Source organism: Cupressus sempervirens, chromosome 8, assembly GCF_028749045.1.
Source record: "Cupressus sempervirens isolate cs-2001-9-10 chromosome 8, ASM2874904v1, whole genome shotgun sequence".
Classification (NCBI taxonomy): Eukaryota; Viridiplantae; Streptophyta; class Pinopsida; order Cupressales; family Cupressaceae; genus Cupressus; species Cupressus sempervirens.
This window is the reverse complement of record NC_143125.1, coordinates 260,652,778-260,670,540: the sequence shown is the minus strand read 5'-3', so window position 1 is coordinate 260,670,540 and position 17,763 is coordinate 260,652,778. Positions and strand designations below refer to the sequence as shown.

Here is a 17,763-nt window from a genome sequence, read left to right as displayed (position 1 = left end):
AGGAGTAAAAGATAAGGTATTCCCTTGACAAAGACCCCTTGAGCACCAAATTGTGATGAGCCTCACCGTCAATTAACACAAAGAATGAGGTGGAGTTGGCACATCTCATCACCAAAATAACCTAAAGACAAAGTGAGATAAACGAAATAGGGAAATCTAGAGTCAATCAAGAGAGCTGAAAAATTACAAATGAAAGAAATGGAGTAGAAATAAGGAGTGGGAGAGGATTCAGAGGGATCGAAATTTTTCTTGAAAAGAGTTGGAAGTAGCAGCAAGGTCTTTACAAATATAAATATGCTTAATAAATTGACCTAGCCTCTAACAGGAAAATAGAGTATTGTTTTTACATATGGTATACATCAATGTCCCTTTATATTCTACCACTTGTGAACTATTGAGATCCAACCCCTTCAATATAAGTTGCACTTCATTTTATGTCCAATACCTTTTCATATGACTACTACTCAAAATCCACTACCAAGGAACGAGAGCATGGTTGGGATAACATGCTCAAGCTTACAAACAACAACAATATCTATCACATCATCTTAACAATCTTTTGGCATATTTATTTTAGTAGTTTTTGGAGGGACCAATCATAGAAATATCATTGAAACATACAAAGTTGTCCTTTTTTAGTGCATGTTAGAATTACATATATTCTATTTGTAATAATTGTTTACAATTCTTTGTCATAATTTTTGTTTTGGAATTGATTGCTAAGATGTAATTTAATTTAGTCATCCAATGAGGATGTAATTTGTCACGTGTATGTATTTTATGAAACACACTAGTCAAGATTACCTTGAATTATTATGCGGCATGAGATAAGTATGTAATCACCATTTTGTATAGCAATCTAATAGATTGCCACCCATAACTCCCACGTCTTGATCACTTTTTAAGGAATATCATCTGGTCGATATCGTCTAGCTAGCCAAATCAACTTTGCACCCCTTCCCAATTATTGTTGCGAATAAAGCCAACTTTTAAAGCATTTAACCATTGAATTAGATGATCCTTACACATGAAATATAAGGAATGATTAAAACTAATTAACTTATTGTAGCCTAGAGGGATTTAGATTGCAAATAGACTAATAAAGAATAAAATTTCTACAAGAACTGCTAAGTGGGTTGTTTTTTTGTATTCAATATGATTGCACGAAAGGTAGACACAACAATATTGAGGCACAAAATAGTGATACAAATAGTGTTACAATTAGCTTATTGGTGTAAGAGCACCCAAGGTCCAATAAGACTTCATTGGTAAATGTGACGTGTTAGGTCAAGATAAGGTGTAATAAGCTCATTGTGATCATTTTATGATGTAATAAAGATACTTGAGGCTCGTTGATGTAATAGTTGGATCATATGGTCAAGATATGTAGTTATGGCACAAAGTTGGCCAAATGTGCAAAAGTTATTAGTATGGGTCAAATTGGTTGAATGTGTGAGACCATTTCATATTTTTGAGTCATACTTGATACAAGGATGCCAAATGTAACCATTTTTTGTTGATAGGATAGTTGGAAAGATAAGATGTCAAAAAGTTGCAAATTTGCAAGAAATGTTGTCAACCAACTTTTGAAGTTGTTGACAACTTTTAGCCTTACGGGTAGTTTTAGTTTAACATTTTGTTAGGATTAGTTGGTAAGGGTGAGATGTATTTTAAAACTCATGTGAAAACCAAAAAGGTGGTGTGGAAGTATCTAATCAATGTAATCAAGATTTGGTGAAATAAGATACAAAAAAATCCTGTAGTTTAAGAGGAAATCTAAATAGTGGAAGTATTTGATCAATCTAATCAAGGTTTGGAAATGTAAGAAACATAATATTTCATATAGTTTATGAGGAAATATAAATATATTTTTATCTTGAAATCTCATTATTACTCATTTGTGGATTTGAAGAGGCCTTTAAGTGATATAAAAAGGTGTTAAAATTAATTTGAATTTATTCTAAAGCCAATTTCCATCCATTCTTGTCACTTTTGTTGTTTGACCATAATTTTGTCACAATTGATAGTTTTACAAGGGTTTGAAAGTCATTATGTGGACCCAAAATCCTACTTTATATAATCATGTTTTCTTGTAGAGTGGACATGGAACATTGTATTATAGATTATTCTAACACTCAAAATGCAGGGAAGATTGTGAAGATACAAAGTCAATACCCTAGGGTAAATGATCAATTGTGAAAGGAAAACATTCAAGGTGTCATATACCGATCTAACCTAGATAGTTGAACAAGGTGGGGGTTTATGATTGAATATGTTTAGGAAGGTTGAGTATATTGTGTTAGATCCTTTGTTTGGGTCTAAAAGTGATCTAAGGGGTGAGATTGAAAAAGCCCTACTTTAAAGCATTAAAACTAAGGTTTTAGTGATTAATCTTGAAGAAGGGTATGTCACCACTTAAAAACATAAAAGTAAGGGGTTTGGAGACTATATGTGGGTGTGAAGTTTGGGAGTCAAGTATTTTAGACGATTTCTTTATATAAGTCACCTAATTAGACCTAATTCAAGGGTGTTATGACATTGGTTATGATAGATGGTCTGAAGTAACTAAACATGGTTTTGGGATATATTATATAACTCAAAAAATGGTATCCATAAGTATAAATAATTTGGGAGGTTTTTAAAGGATAATTCTAAGTTAACTGGGAAATACATAATCAAGATGGTTAGTAGGATTAAGGCCTAATCAAAGTAATTTGGATCTTGGGGTTAGAACCCTAGAAAATGAGACTATAGATTTTTGTGGCAAGGTAAATATTGGAATTCATGAGTTGAGACTATTTAAGTGTTGGGATGCTTATTGGATTTGGGGACCCTAGTGTGCATTATGTGAAGCTTAGGGAAGGTGAAATGCAAGTGAAATATAGACTTTGAAAACCTAGTTGGTAAATAATTATTGGAATTTTATTATGAGTTATTCAAGACCAAGTACATGTGCATCATAGTGGTATCATATCCATAAATAGGTCCTTGAGGGAACATTTTGCGGTAACTATATTAGAAGAGTTAAAGGTTCTTGGTAGGTTGTGCAATTGCCTCCAGAGAATCAAATGGCCAATGAAATGCATTAACTAAGAGAATCCTTAGAATCCAAAGATAGAGAGTTAAGGTAAAGAAGAGAATAAGATGTTTCTAGAGAGAACTAAGATAAGTAACAAGAGAAAGTTTATTAATACAAGAAATGTTTGAAGCTTTGGAAACAAATCCTATGAGGGATAAACAATTCAAATAATGAGAAGAAGTTGGAGAAGATGATCTAGGGAAAATTAAATTCCTCATATAGGGGATGAAGAAAAAGAATATCCTAAAGAGAAAAGGATGGTGATTTTGTTTAAGAAAGTTCAGATTGAGAAAGAAAAACAACCATAAAATTTCCTAGCTATCATGGGGATATGGATAATGAAAAAGTGTTAGGGTGGATAGATTTTCTAGAAAATTACTTTGCATATGATGAGATGAATGAGGAAAAGGTAATTTTTCTAAGACCAAGTTGATAGGAGAAATACTAACATGGTGGACTGTTGAGTAGATAGAAAGAGTGGCTAAGGAAGGAACCAATATTGTATCTTGGAGTATGGTAGTGATTATGGTAAAGAATCAAATTCTCCCATGTGATTATGCAATTTAGTCTAGAAGATTTAAAGGTCAAACTTGAAACAAAAAGAATGTAATGTGATGACATACACATAGTGATTTCATAAGTTAAGTATCAAATAGGGTTTAGAAGATGAGGAAAATAAAGTGGCAAAGCATTTGAATGCGTTGGGATAAAACCTACAAGATTAGATAGGGTTGATTTTCCCTTAGACTTTGGATGAGTGTTTTAAACTTAGAATTAGAGAAGAAGAGAGGGTCAAGAGTAAATAAGAGAGACAAGTTGATGGAAGAGGTAATGCAAATAGAGGAAGTGGTTCTAGCTAGACTTTTAAGAGCCAAAGGAAAGGATATGTATACCAGCATAAAGATTCAATTTCTAATAAGAGAGGATTTATAGAGGAGGTAAAAGATTTGGATTATAAAGGGTATAAATTCCATTCACAAGGAAATGTTATAGTTGTAATGAAGTAGGGAATACTTCCTTCAAGTTTCATGAGAAGAGTACAAGTTTTTTGCACTAAAATATATCAATTGGGAAAATGACAAGTAATGAGATCAAACAAAGAGTTAGAAGAATATTTTGACACAAGGACAAATGGGAAAATTAGGGTCAAACGCACACCTAATTGTCTAAACACCTTGTTGAGTAAACACAATGGAAGAAAACACACAAAGAACAACACCAAGGAGAGAGCAAAAAAATATTTTTATTGATTCAACAATTTAACCTCATACATGCCTAGTTGTGAGGCCTTCCATGTTATAATCAACAAGATCAAAAATTACAGATTAAAATCTGGATCCCTAATTCTACTCTTCTAACTCCCTTAACTTTGTATTGCTTAACCTAAGCCTACACACCCTTATTTATACTTTTCAAAATGTCTTATATAATATTCTAGATCATTACATAATAGAAGGATAACCTCAAAATGGTCTACACACATCCCAAGAGAAGATTCTTACATTAAATGCATGATCCAAATTAAATACATAAGTCATCTTGCACTAGGAACCAAACATAGAAAAACTCAATCAAAGAAGGAATTGAGCATCAACAAACATCAGGTTTACTTGGCACATGAAGTAAAACTTGGCCACCAAAGTACTTGGTCAATACTTCACCAAATACTCAAAGTATCTCTTTCCTCTTGTCCTCTTGCCAAATCTTTAATCCAATATCTATTCAACCTCTTTAAAAAGAAATCTTAACATAATCACCAAGTACAAAAACTTCATCATCTAACTCATGATACTCATACAAATTAAAAATGTTGATTAATATAGGATATATATCCATGTCATTAGGTAACTCAACTTCATATGCATTACCACTATCAAACTTTCTCAAGATCTTACAAGGTCCAAACTTCTTCATATTCAACTTATTGTTTGTAGCACCAGGGAAACTACCTTTCTTTAAAGGAACCATTACCTCATCACCAACTTCAAAAACATGATGTCTTCTAGCCTTATTAGCATTCTCCTTATATTTTTTATTACTTTTTTCCAACTTTAACTTCACGTCCTCATCCAAAGACTTCATAAAATTAGTAAACACTTCTCCTTCATCACTTATTTTCTCTTTACTAGCAATATCCCTCAAATTTGATAATCCCCTAAGTAATATTCCAATAACAATATGAAAAGGTGTTTTTTCTTGTACTCCTATTCACACAATTATTGTATGCTAACTCAACTTGTGTCAATACCATATATCTCAATTACTCAGCTTATCTCCCACTAAACATCTCAATGAATTATGCAAGCTTCTATTCACAACCTTCTTCTATCCATATGTCTATGGATGGAATGTAGAACTAAACTTTAACTTAGTACCCATCTTCTTCCACAAAGTCCTCTAGAAATAACCAACAAACTTGTTGTCTCAGTCAAAGATAATACTTCTAGGAAATCCATGCAATCTAAGAACCTCTTTGAAGAAAATCTCTACAACATGCATTGTGTCAAATGTCTTCTTACATGGTATGAAATTTGTCATCTTATAAATCTATCAACAAAAAGAAAATATGGAAACATACCCTCTTGTTGTCTTAGTTAATCCAAGAATAGAATCCATAATAATGTCACTCCAAGGTTTCTTAGGAACATAAATAGGGGTATACAATCTAGTATTCTGACTTACTCCTTTTGCAACTTAAAAAACTCCACAAATCCTTACAAACTTATGAATATCCATATACATATGTGTCCAATAATACTTATCCTTAAGAAAACCCAAGGTCTTATCAATACCAAAGTATCTAGCCAAACCACCCCAATGTTTTTCCTTAATCAAATTAACTCTCATGGAGCTTCTTGGTATACACAATTGAATCCCTTTGAACAACATACCTTCTTGAACAAAATAATCTTCACACTTAGTTTATATGATAGGTTTGTTACTCTACAAGTTCTCCATGCCTTAGAAAAATCAGGATCAATATCATACAATGCCTTCATTTCTTCAAAATCAAGATCGTCAATCTTCATCTTGGTCAACAAAGAACATTTTCTGCTTAAGGCATCTAAAACTTGGTTAGTAACTCTACTCTTATGCTTTATCACAAATATGAAACTCTATAAATATTCAACCCACTTCATATGTCTTTGATTCAACTTATTTTGACATCCCAAATACTATAAATCTTTATGATCAATATACAACACAAACTCCTTAGGCAACAAATATTGTCTCCACTTCTTCAAGGCTTGAACAATATTATAAAATTCTCAATCATACACATAATACTTCCTTTTAGCATCATTCAACTTCTCACTAAATAAAGCAATAGGTTTTCCTTCTTGACTCAACATAGCTCCTATTGCACTACCACTACACAAAATTCTCCTTATCATCAAGTTTTCTCCAATTTCAAGTCCACTTGGTAAACCCTTGAGATCTCTATGAATCACAACATTTATGTTACTATTTTCAATCTTGCTAGAGTATTTACACTCAAAGGACCTATTCCCTTGTTGGCCATAGGCACATCTGAAACAATTATGACAAAAATAACCTCTAGGGTAAGAATCACCTCTTCCTTGGTAAGAATTACTATCTTTCCACTCAGTCTTTCCTTTATACTCACTCTTCCATTCATATTTTCTTTTATCATACATAGAATTGTCAAATTTGTCACTGTCTCCATAAGATCTACATCTACCTCTCTAGAATCTACTATCTCTACCCCTTTGTATTTGTTCATGATTCTTTGTCAAGATCTTCTTGACTTTCAATGCACATTGATATGCTTCTTCCACACTATCCAATTTCACAAAACTTATTTTAGCTTGAATCTTAGATCTCAAACCATTCAAGTACCTTGCAACTTTCTCTACTTCATCATCCACATGTCCAAATCTAATGTCCAATCTATAGAATTCCTTAGTGTAATCCTTCACAGACATGTCATTTTGTCTTAGATTTTGCATCTTCCTCAACAAGATAACTTAGTAATCAACAAGAAGGAACTTCTTCTTCACCTTGTTAATTATTTTCAATCACATTTCAATATTTTATTTTCCTCTTCTTTGTCTATCAACTTGCAAATTCTCCCACCACAATTGTTGAGATAATGGGTGTTGCACACATTGCATAATATTGTTATTTTATTATTTTATTTTATTATGTAATGTTGTACCTAGATGGACGTGCAACATGTAAAGATTCCCATGGAATATTCTTGATGAGTTGTATTGTAACATTGTGAAAATATTTCATGTAATTATTTAATATTGGGGAAAAGAATTAAATGCCCAATATTAAATGCGAGGTCAGTGGGTTAGGTAGCACATGGTTTTAGCACATGGTTTATGTAATACCACTTAGTGGTTTTGTGAGACTTGCTACTATAAAAGCAGCCACAAGGGTAGTTGTTGTAGAGAGAGAGTGTGACAAGGAGAAGACAAAAGGCAAGAATCGAGCGGGACAAGGCTTGACAGGTTAGCCAAGGAGAGCATTTGTGAAGGTTGAAAGCATGGCATGGGATGTGTGGATTCATGCTTATTCACATAGTTTGGTCGGTTGTGGCTATGGCCATGAAGGCTTCCATGGTTGTATGGCAATGGTATTTTTTGCTGAATAATACATGATGATGGATGCTTTTGGAGGCTGGGTTTTTCCCTAAATGAGGGTTTCCCAGGGTATATCTTGTGTCACAATTTTTGTGGGTATGTTTTCTATTCTCTTGCATGTGGATTTTAATTCCGTGTTTATTTTAGATCTATTATGGGTTATATGGAAACGGTTATATTCTTTGTTGCCAAGTTTCCTTACAACAATGACACATGACCTTTCAACCTAGTGATACAATCTTCACCTTTCTATTATCAGCAGTTCTTTCAAACTCAAATAACTTCTCCATATTAGAGATCCAATATAATACAACATTGGTATCCATCTTCCCTTCATAAGGAAAAACTTCCACAATAGGCTTTGAATGTTCCCTAAACAACACTCTCAATAATAATTCCTCATGTCTTGATCTTCTTCAAGCTCTAGATTAGAGTTTGGTGCCACTACTTCATCATCACTCACATCATCAAGATGCCCTCCTCTCCTCTAGATTGTCTCCATAGTATTTATTCTATCTGCAATCTATGTTAACATGTCCAATATGGTATTGTCATCATTTCCTCTACCTCAAACCATTTTGACGAATAGGTTCCTGCAAGATCTTATTACTCTAAAAGTTATTGGTCAAATGCATAGATCTTCCACCCTACAACCAAAATCAATCAAGGTTCCACATGATCCAATCTCCTCAAGGACAAACCTTCTACATTAGTTGAATGAAGCAAGATAAGATTTAAAGAAATCTTTAAAGAGAAGGAAGGAAATTGCTATTCAAGAGAATGACACACAATACAAAGAGATAGGCACTACTACTAAGGTATTTGCAAATAGAAACTCTAATGAATTTGATGCAATAGTTTCACATCTAATCTAGAAAAGAAGGAAATCCAAGTTGAAGAAATCAGAGAGAACAAGAATCTCAAGCCATATTGCTATGTGAGCTGACCAAACAAAAAAAGAAAGCTATGGAAGAAAAAGCCATGATTGAAGATGACAAAAGAATTTTGATAAGCAGACTGGAAGAAAAATCATAAAAGGTAACTAGGATTGCTAACATGCAATTGGATACTTTGGGTCAAATGATGAATGCCAATTATGAATTAAATGTCAAGGACATTGAGATAACAACATTGAAGTTGCAGAATGAACAGTTGAACAATGATCCAAAAAGAGAAAAGGAGTTTGCTAAAAGTTTCAATAAACCTAGTGAATCCATCAAGTACTTTGAACAACTGATGAGATCCCCTAAATCTAACAAAGATACATCTGGACTAGGATACACAAGCATTAGGTCCAAGGAGAATTATCCAAAAGTGGTGAAGAAAGGAGAAACAAAGGTAAGAATTCCAAACCTACTTGTCATAATTGTGGTAAGAAAGGACATATTGCTAATGCATGCAGAAGCAAGACTGTAAATCATAATGTTAAGTAGAAGAGCATGGTTCACTACCATAAGTGCAACAAACAAGGTCATCAGGCACATGAATGTAGAACTAAGACCATGCACACTCAAAGATTTGAAGGATATTGTTATAACTGTCAGAAGTATGGACATAGAGCTTTTGAGTGTAGATCCAACTCAATATGGTCATCAAACAAGTATACAAAAGTGAAGAACAATGGAAAATTTTACAATTGGGACTATAATACAAGGTATAGTTGTCACTACTCCTAAGAATTGTATTAGAACACACTTTAGGAGTAACTACAAGAGGTGGTTAAGTCAAACCACATGTTTTAGCTGTTTGAAGACTAGTCACATCAGTCGATATTGCCCAACGATGTCAAAGACACCAAGTTGTGAATTCAATAAAGGCATAGGCAAGGCAGATATTGAAAATCTCAGAGATGAGATAAACAAGACATGGAAGAGAAAGGAGGATTGCAACACATCAAGTAGAGAAGGGATAGCTTCACCCAATGGGTCGGGCGATCACACCTCATCAAACTAAGCAATCAAGAGGTATGTGGGACTAATATTCAAAAGTTATATCATACATTAGTTCCAAAGGATATAGTTCTAAAAAGATTGCATAAGTTAAATTAAGGTTGTTAGTGATATATCTAGTTAAAAAGATATATCACATTCAAGGGTCCAACTCAATTATAGAGCATGATGAGAAAGCTTATTTAGGGGCTTCTATTAAAGAGAAATTAAGGTTGTTAGTCCAGCAATTGGGTACATGATCACATTATCTTAAGTGTGAGGAAATGCAATTGAAACTGAAGTGTAGTTTTTCACAAAATATGTAGCTTATGAAAATATCTCGGCTCAATATGAAATAATCTTGTAGACTGATAACATACACAATTTATTTGAAGATGATAAGATCAACCAACTATTAATTTTTTTGTTAAGATTTGTAACAGAAGATCCACATGAAAAAGGAATACGAAAATTGTTTAACCTTGTGAACACCATTAAAATCATTCATTCATTGAAAAAGTTAAATAAACTAAACAATTTATAGTTCAATTCATGTATTAAGTTATGATCATTAAACAACATACAAAAATAAGTAAATATTAATGTAAAGAAATAAAATATAATTTTATTGTATTTAATATTAATATAAAATAAATTAGATTTATAAATAAAAATTGAATATTAAATAATTAAAAAAGACGTGTTTGTATATAAGAATAGGATGTGAAATCTAAGTATAGATTAATAAATAAAAAGATGTAATAAAATTGTTTTAAAAAATGGTATTGTTGATTATTAAACTACATCATTTTAATGAATCATTGACTTGTTAGTGGAATTAAATCCTTCTTAATAAGATCACCAAAATCAAACCAAGTCTTTCTGAAAGCAAAACTCAAACAAACGTGACTATCCTCCTTACAAATTGTACAGTTGACTAATTTTCAAAAAATAAAAAATATCATTGATTTTTCTGAAAATTTCAATATTTGATCTTCATGGTCTGCATAGTTTGTAGTTGAAAACAATAATAAATTTGGAAAAAAATCACTATGTTTTCCTAAATTTTGGAAAAAAAAAATTGACTTTATTTTGTCTTTAGTGTATTTTGTCTGAAGATTAGCCTATCCCAACTCAGACACCTTTACAATTAAGAATCTAATCTTAGACTCCGATTTTTAGATAAATAATATCATGATTTACAATTTATCAGTTTAAATTCTATTTATATAGATAATATTTTATATTAATACTCATCATGAAAAAATATATTTAAAAAATAGTGTAACCTATATACATATTAGGATTTACTGTATCAAATAAACACCGTTGTATCTCCTTTTTGTCTTCAATCAAACTTGGGTATAAACGGTTGAACTGTAATTTCTGACTTATTGTCTCATTTGAAATGACACTGAACATTTAAGAAGATCATACACATTGAAATGAGCCATTTCACTTAGAACCTCAATTAACATTGATACAAATTGACCTAATCATGGCCTCCAAACCGGTCGACTGCAATCTGTTAATATGCCACCAAAACCTTTCATTCTGAGCTGTTGCTGACAACTGCGCAAGCAATCAGATGGCAACAAGCTCTGCCTATTCTTTCCACTCTTCCCACTGCCACTACTTTTCAAGCAATCAGATGGCAGCAAACTCTGCCTATTCTTTCCATTCTTCCTACTCTCACAACTTTTCAAGCAATCAGATGCCAACAAACTCATTCGACCCTTGCCATTCTTCCTACTCTCACAACTTCTCAAGCAATCAGATGCTAGCAAACTCTGCCGGCTCTTGTCATGCTTCCCACTCACAAAACATTTAGTATTTGCATGCACGTTAAAAATGTTGAAAAAGGGATGATTGAGCGCTTCATCAGCAGTGGGTCTTTGCTTGGGATCCCAAGAGCACAAACTCCTAACAAGATCAATGGCCTCATCACTCGCATTGGGCATCAACTTCTTCAGATTCCAACGACAATCAATGCCTTCAAACTCCTCTGGAAACTTGAAACCCATTGAATCAGCAAGTTTCAACCCATGAGGCCAAGTCTCAGCAGTGGGGCACCCTATAACAGAGCATATGTTGTAGAGCTGATCACGAGGCTCAGAAGAATCAGAGAAGATCGGATGGACACTGTAGAGCTGAGCCATGATAACACCCACAGACCACATATCAATGGTGAAGTCATAGGAAGAAGATCTAAGAAGAAGCAGGGGCTCTGTATGGCCTCGAAACAACGTAGGGATGTAGGTGATCTCCCCTCTTTATACTCTCTCTCATGTTTATCGCATGACCCATGTCAGCTATCTTCACTGTGTTCTTGCTGAACAACAAATTCTCAGGCTTCAGATCACAGTGACAGTATCCCTGCCCATGCATGTATGACACACCTTTCAAGAGCTGATAACACAGCCTCCTCACTTTTGTCTCAGGAAAAGGTCCGAGTCTCTTGCTGATCATGTTGAATACATCTGTTTCCATGTGTTCCAACACCATGTGGAGATGCCCACCTTCATTGTATGTGTCGTGCAGTTTCAATATGTTTGGGTGGTTGAAGGATCTTAAACACTCTGCCTCTTTCTTGAACAATATGCTGTTCCAATCGTTGTGCATTGTGTCTCGAAGCTTCTTTACTGCCACCACTTCCTCACTTGGCCTCTTCATTGCCTTCCACACACATCCGAATGTTCCTTGCCCTAACTTCTGAATCAGACTGTACTTTCCCATTCTCTCTGTTCTTGTTTCAGCTTTTGTTAATTACTACTCTTTTCTAATTGGAAGACAAGTGTGATTTAAGCTTGTATGTTTTTGTTTCTATTGGACTTTTCAAATCACTCTCTGTATTTGAGTATGATGGGCTGATGCTAATTTTAAAAACTTATATGCAGATCATGCGTTGATCTTATTTTGAAGAGCACAAGTAATTATCTGATTAACTTTTCAATGCTATGCAGACGAGTTGATGGAAACACTCACTCGCATATATCAGAGATAGTTCTGTATATCGTATAACTTTTATGATTTGTAGTAAAATTGTGCTTATATTTATTTGCGTGATCCACAAACAAAATCTAGTGTCGGCCATGAAAACACTTATACACTTATTGTCTCTCTTATATCAAGTCTTTTTAATTTTTGTTTGTAGCATATGGGATTGTTTTTAAATGAATTTAATAATCGAGAAGCTTGAGCTGAATAGAAATAGGAGAATAGGAATTGTTATTGTGGAATAGAAAATGGGATAAGTATTCCTATTTTTGTTTGGTTAAGTCAGAATTTGATGGGGAATTCACAAATCCAAATATTTATGTTTTGTAAAATAAATAAAACTAGAATAGGAATACATATTCCAATTCCACCTATTTTGGTGGAATTGCAAATGCTCATTTTTGGGCCAAAATTGGACTACAAATTCCTATTCACAATTCCAATTTGGTGCACCCAAACGGAGAAGTCAACATTTTAAGAATTTACATATGACTATTCCACTCATATTCATCATAGTGTGGAGTGCATGTACACCATTCCATAGAAGATCTATTTATGTTGTTTTAATAATTTAACTTAAAATATTCATTTATTTATCACACAAGAACCAACTAAGCATTGGTAAATTGTGAGCAAGAGCCTACAATGCATCGGTCAATTGTGAGCCTCTTATAAGAGAGCTATTAGATATCTATAAAAAAAAAATTATTTATTTAAATTAAATGTTATTCAATTTATTAATTTACATTAAATTTATTTATTTTCTTGGAAGGAGTCTTATGTTCTTTTGACTCGATAACTTTTAAGTATTTAGAAATGAGGTATTTGAATAGTTAGACTAGTGCTGAGATTTTTTAAAATTTATATGGATGGGCTTTTAAAAAATAATTAGATTGATATATTAATTGGTGGATTTGGTAGGAATAGTATAATTGATAGCATTGGGTCTCTTCACTTTTGTTTTCATTTCAACTATAAGGAGTACTATTAATATTAATAATCAGAATGAACGCTTAGACTATTGTTATGGCTATGGAGAAAGTTTGTTAATTAGATTGGAAAAATGTTAATTCAATGGTTTTGATTTTTCTTAAAAAATCAAAAATAATTATTTTGTTCCAAAAAGAAAAAGAAAAAAATGATTTTTAAGTTAGTTAATAACTATAATACTTAGATAATATTAAAAAAAGATTATTGTGTTTCGAGGGTTGGGATATGGATGTTTCTTTGTGGAATTGGTTCTTCTTCTTCCATGGAGATTTTTGAAAATGGACAGGGTTTGAATGATGCATCTTAAGTTGGATTTATTTTCCTTTCTTTGTCTTCTTCCTCCTTCGCCTTGAGTCTTCATAAGACTTGGATATGGAAGTTTTAAATTTTTTTTATCCATAAGAGGTTGAAGCCATGAATTAATTTTTATTTTTAGATTAAGGCAAAAATAGGTTTTGAGGGCACCTGAAACCCCTTACAGCAAGTAGAAAGATATACGATAAAGAACCCCAGGTTTTACAAGGACCTAGAACCTAAGTTCACAAAAATAACAAAAACTTGGTTTTACGGGGACTTGGAACCAACCAAAGGAACTAATCAAAGTTCATAATCAAGTTTTAAAAGGACCTGGAATCTAAATTAAATAGTAAAATAAAGCTAGAAACAAAACAAAATAGGAAAACCAAGCCCAGCTACCCAGCTAGAGACCAAAACCAACAACTAAACTAGTTCTTTAATAATCTTGGCTAAATCCTTGTCAGCCTCCATAGTATCCTACAAGATGTCTTCAACAGTAAAGCCAAGAGCCTCAACCGCAAATTTCTTGTGCTTTATCTCGTTCTTTTGCTAGGGCCACTCATAATCTTGACAACAACAACAATAGGGGACATAATCTCCTGATTGCTCCTTTTACCTATACTTGCAGCAGCAACATATAAATTGGAAGTCACCATGTCCATTCTTTGTCCATTGTCTTTTACCAGTTGGAAAAGTTCCATTTCATAGGCCTTCAACCTCTCAGGGATGTTCCCCACCTAATTCTCCAACTTGACTCTCTTCATTTTTTCTTCATCCAATTCACTTTGGATTTCTCCCATTTTTTCTTAAGAACAATAATTTCATTTTAGAGCCAAAAGTCGACCTACAAAGAGGCGTCAACTTTCAACTTAGCCTTGTGGAGAAAAGATAGCTTCACCACATTATTTTCATCTCTAGTCTCATCATCAGACCTTTTCTTTGAATTAGTTGTCACTTACTGGGTTTCCTTAAGATGTAACTGATTTTCATTGTTTAAACCCTCTTGATCCATCATCTCCTTCTAGTTCTCCTTATTTGAATTCTACTCTTTAATGACAAGGGCTTTTACCTCTTCATTCTTCTCCTTGTCAGAGTCCACGAGGATCTTGACATCATTTATTTCCTTTTTAGCAGGTATAGGCCTTTCACTTTGGTTCAACATATTCTCATTTTTCCCTGAAGGTTTTGAAATTTACTTTGACTCCAAATTTCCTTCTTTTCTACTTTTCCCAAAAGTATAACTATTCAACTTCAATGACTTAAAACTAGTATTATTATTTAGAATTTGAAAATGAAGTAAACTAATAAAATGGACAAAGTTTAGGATTATTATTTTTAATGATTATTTGGAACACATAATGAATTTTTATTATGTGTTGTGATTAATTGTTATTATTATTATTATTATTATTATTATTAAGCTCAAGTAGATTCAAACCCAAGACCTCCCAAATAAGAGGCTCACAATTTACCATTGTGTTGTAGGTTCTTGCCTAGGATATAGACTTAATTTATTGATTGTATTATTTGGGTAAAAGCATAAACCTATGTCACCCTTTAATAAAGAAAAAGACTAACAAAAGTATAACTATTCAACTTCAATGACTTAAAATCAATATTATTATTTAGAATTTGAAAATGAAGTAAACTAATGAAATACGTAGAAATGGGAGAAGTTTAGGATTATTATTTTTAATGATTATTTGGAACACAAATTGATATATTTTTCGAATTTTTAAGGATGATTTTTTAGTTGCTAAAAAACATTGAAAATGAGGGGTTTAGTTCCCACCACAAAACTATATGGAAATAAACATTTTTCTCTTTGATCTTAAATTATGTTATAGATGACATAATAAGCTAGATCAATATAAAATAAATTTGGCTTTTGAACTATATTTTCTCTTTTATAACAATTCAAGTTTCAACTCACCTAAAATCGATAGTTTTCATCTCCCACCACATTTTTCAAAATAAATCTATTGTAACGAAAAGAAAAAATATACATTTAGGAAGAGGATTGCTTCCTTTAGAACATCATACGTGCTTTTTTAAAAAAATTGATTAGATTTACTATTTTTTTCTTTCTCAAAATCAACATCTTCTAGAACGTTAAAATGTATACTTCTAGTATTTTTAATTACAATATATTATACATAAGTAAAACACTATAAATTCTATATGAAAATATTCTTAACTTTGAGCTCTATGAAATTGTGTTTATATTTTATTAAAAAATATTATTAAAAAGAGTAAGAGTTATTGAAATGTCAGTTTTCTGAAATAATTTTATTTCTTTAGTAATTGGATGAAAACTATTATACAACATGGATTTAATACACATTTCCAATTGGAAATGTGTGAGACCATATATATAACTTAGACAGAATAAATTTATCTAGATCATATGTTTGAACAAAGTTGATTTTTAGATAGAAATAGTCAAATTCAATCGTTCTGATAAGTTGGCCTAAAAAGTAACACAACTTTGTACTTTTGCCCATTTATCTAATAAAATATGGATCTATTTATATAAATTCTCATGATGTATACTATCTATACTTTCCATTCCTAAAGTTATTTAAAATTTTTGAGTTCTATTTTGTGAAAATTGTCACGTGTTTTCCTAGGGTTTTTAGCAACTAGTTTTTGGAGATCTTGTTGGCTTCTGATGTATGTGAACTATCTATAGGCCATATGTTTATGTTATTATGTTATTATTTCTAGAAATAATTTTATGTTCAAGCATTAGATAATCTGTATTGATGAAGTTGAGGGGTTGGATCATAAAATTATCTAAGTGTCCAAGTAAGTGGTGAATAACCAAGTACCCAGATTTTTTATGTTGAATTAGAAGATGGAGATCAAGCAAAGGTGGGAAGTCATAGAAAGTTCATCTACATAGGAAAGTATAAGTATGTCCATGACCATACAAGTTAATTGGAAGATTTGAAGGAGCTATCAAAGATTTAAGTGATGCTGGGAGAAAGAACCTGAAAATGGGAAGAATGGTTTGGTTTAATCGATTAATTGAGCATTCATAAGGTTGACATTGATTTAATTTTTAATTGACATATTGTGGGAAAACCTTATAAGATTTAAAATTGGATTTTGGTAAACTCAGTGGAAATATTTGAGTGGCAGGCCAACTTGATTTAAGGCAGTGGAAAAATGTGATGTCAACCCTAATGAAGAAGTTATAAATTAATGATGAAATCAAGGTTTTGTGAGAGAGAAAAAAGTGTTATTGTTAAAAAAAATTCTTAATGCATAAGGTGAATAATGATCAATGTCGAAGTGGATCTGTAAGATGGGAAGTGTCATATTCAAATTATTTTTATCTTGGGCCCATCTCAAGGAAAGCCTTAATCGATTTGTAGGTTAAATCCTCTAATGAGGTCATTCTTAATAGGGTGAGAAGGATCTATAATAGGATCTAATGATAAAATCCTTTAACTAGCTAGCTCTTAGAAAGAGTTTGAAATCCATTTATAGGGTTCTCCTAAGAGGACTTTGCCTCTAGCTCTTCATTAAGCTCATGATACCCTTAATTTGGTATACCTTAACAAGGTGTTGTAATTGCTCCTAATAGGAAATATTTCAGTGCACTAGTGGGACATTATGGGCATTATCCCCACACGTGGTTTTCACCCTCTAAGTAGGATTTCCCTAGAAAATTCCTTCTGTATGAATTATTTGTGTTAAGCTTATGTGTGATACTTCTTTTTTCATGTTATCTATCATAACTTTAATGGTATGAAAGAAGTATTTGAGATTTTGGTTGCACTAATTCAACACCCCCCCCTCCAGTGCCTTCCAGACCTAACAAAATTATTATTTGAATGATCCAAATTGATGT

At 32.4% G+C, this 17,763-nt stretch overlaps 1 pseudogene; it reads right to left on the bottom strand.

Moving 5' to 3' along the window:
- Positions 1–11,828: 11,828 nt before the first annotated feature.
- On the bottom strand, positions 11,829–12,356 carry LOC149542456 (cyclin-dependent kinase F-4 pseudogene; annotated as a pseudogene).
- Positions 12,357–17,763: the final 5,407 nt, after the last annotated feature.